The sequence below is a fragment of the Tamandua tetradactyla genome, chromosome 1 (assembly GCF_023851605.1).
Source record: "Tamandua tetradactyla isolate mTamTet1 chromosome 1, mTamTet1.pri, whole genome shotgun sequence".
NCBI lineage: Eukaryota > Metazoa > Chordata > Mammalia > Pilosa > Myrmecophagidae > Tamandua > Tamandua tetradactyla.
Window position 1 is genome coordinate 230,655,387 of NC_135327.1, and position 2,886 is coordinate 230,658,272.

At 36.9% G+C, this 2,886-nt stretch overlaps 1 long non-coding RNA gene across 1 annotated transcript; it reads left to right on the forward strand.

Moving 5' to 3' along the window:
• Positions 1-246: 246 nt before the first annotated feature.
• On the forward strand, positions 247-1,616 carry LOC143688371 (uncharacterized). The gene is made up of 2 exons (XR_013177972.1): positions 247-319; positions 727-1,616. It is a non-coding gene; the product is annotated as an uncharacterized LOC143688371 (long non-coding RNA).
• The last annotated feature ends 1,270 nt before the right edge of the window (positions 1,617-2,886 follow it).

The window sequence follows — 2,886 nt, forward strand, 5'->3', positions numbered from 1 at the left end:
TTGGCTTGAGCAATGGAAATTTATTGTCTCATGGTCTGGAGGTAAGAAGTCCAAACGCAAGTTTTCAGTCTTAATATCCCAAATGCTCTGGGATGTCTCAGTTTTTCTAATCTCTTTTCTTGAGACTGCTTCACCAGGGTTAATCCTGCCCATTCAAGGACCAAATTTGAGGAAAAAGTTTCCAGTAAGTGAAAAAAAATGCCATTAAATGTGAATCCTTTGTGATAAATGCAAGCATTAGGATGTCACTCACATGTCTAATAGGTAGGTAACTTCAGTTTTTCAGCTATTTACCTGGAGACAAACAAAAGACTGCTCGGTGAGTAAAAATCAACTTTTACCTGTAGTTTTCTTTCATATTAATATAGTCTGTGTCAGAATCCATACAACTGTTCTCAACACTAAAATCCATGAAAAGAATCTCATACCAAAAGTCTTAAAGACTACTTAATAATATGGGCTTTATAGCACTGACTTGGGCATAAACATATTTATTTATATCCCATTAATCTGGTTCCATTATTTATTCCAACCTAGGCTCCCACTTTCACTTCCTTCAGAATTCCCCTAGCCATCTGGGATTTCCCCCTAAAGCTCTCATTTGCTTACATAAGAGAGCTGTTTATTTTCTTAATAGGGATTATATTTCTGTGTTTCCATTTCTTTTATCCTCCAAAAAGAAACTACTACGGAGTTGATTTACTATAAACATTATATTTCCATTAGGAAAGAAATTTAACATCAATGCAACTACAAATATGCACCCCTGAAATTTGAGAAATGCCATTGGGTGAATCCCATTGCAGTAGCCTTTATTTAGGACTCAAAGCCAGCCTCACAAGGAAAGTGGATGATTACAATCAGCGTGTACAAGGAGCAGGACTGCTTGTGCAAAGTGATGCAGCAGCTGGAGAGGTCAAGAAAGGGGTGTGGTGAAAACTTTCAGCTGTCTTCTCAGACGACTGAAACTGACAACCCAGCAAGTTTCTACCCACCCACACACAGGGGAGTGTCAACTGCAGTCATCTCAGAGGCTCTTAATTGTCCCCCATTTCTGATCTGGATGAAAAGATAAAGCAAACATTTTGTAAGACATCAGATTTAATTCACCCATGATAGTCCTCAGGTCTGAACCAATGCTTCCAAAGTTGAAGACAATTTTTTCCATTCCTTATGGTTATATTAAGGATATATTAGATACAATGATATTACACTAAAAGAGACCTACTGCAAAATATACAGGAAATAAGTTTGGAGCAATTGATAGGGGAACTCCCATTTTAATGGGAAAAAAATGCTGAAAATGGCTTTCCCACAGTTGATGGAGATGAAACAGGCAAGTCGAATGTCAGACTCCTTTTCAGTGGTTCAGAAGCCTCTGTGTTTCCGAGGGCCAGGCTTGCCAGTGTTCATTTTATCCTGGGACAGATATTCCCAGAGCAAGTGTGAAGTGATGTGTGCCATGAGATGCCATCATTATATCATAATAAGTATGAGGACTGTCTACAGACTAAGTCATGCTACTACTGCAGTGTATTTATCTCAGAAAAATTGGGCAAGGAATAAATACAACCATTACTGCTATATATTGAATATATAACTAATAAAATTCATAATGTGCACAATATTAGTTAACCAAAACCAGAAAAGGGAGAAGGATATTTCAGAGAATGGCATAAGATAGTATTGCATGAATCTAATATTATTATGAATAAAAACCATGAGAACAACAAAAGTTCTCTGAAGCAATACTGCATTATTCTCTCAGCGCTTTCTTACAGAACCTGTTGAGTCTGTTAGGGTCAGGTACTTTTAAATTTGCACAATTTAGTTGCCATTGTGTTTCTGTGTAGAACATAGGTATTATTTAATAGTGGCTGATTCATTGGAATATGCAAAAGATAAAGGCACATGCAAACATCGGTATTCTATGACCTACTTGCAATGACAGACAAATCGCAGTATAATTTGTGTATTAAGAGGCAAATAAAAGCTTTAGAGTCTCTCAGAGCATCCAAAACAATTAGCAAATGCTAACGTGCTATTGTTAATAAATGTCTTTTGCACATATCAGGAAAAATCTATTACTTTCTGCTAATGCCATATATTCTTAAAAAGTCCAATACCTCCTTTTTTTTTTCTAGGTCTACAGAATTTGGACGTATTTTACTACCTGTGTATGTTCTCACCTTTTGTTTTAATTCTAGTTGTCTTGATTAAATCATCCATCATCTTTAGGCAGATTTTTCTTCATACTGATTTTTTGGGACTGCCTCACTAGTTTTAGTTCTTTTCTTTTCTGATGTCACTTTGAAGATAAATCACCAACTTTCTTAATTTTGGGGGGGGGGGGTGTTGCATGGTCCGGGAATCGAACCCAGGTCTCCAGCATGGAAGGTGTGCAGTCTACCTCTCTTACATTAAATCTTCTCATAAAGGTGCACAGGTGGTTCAGTGGTAGAATGCCCGCCTTTCGTGTGGGAGACCGGGTTCGATTCCCAGACCATGCACACCCCCCAAATATTTTTTTCTCATAGATATTTTAGTTTTCACTTTAGTTTCAGTTCAGTTTTCAATTTCTTATCCCTTGTGCTCTTTCCATCTTTCATTAGTAAATATGACTTAGGTTTTGAAATTTGGGATTTTTATATCTATTTGATATCTTCAATAATTGCCCCCCACATAAATATGATGTCCATACTGTCATTATGTAGGATGTAAATATTCCATGTCCCCTAAATGCTGTTGCAACCAGGGTTCAGAGCTTTCTAACATATTGGATATAGATGATCACATTGGCTACTTACTTTTTCTCGCTCTATGGACTGGGAAATGTTTTGTACTAAACCAAAAAGATCACTTAATCTTCTTTGGGGCAAGACAGTA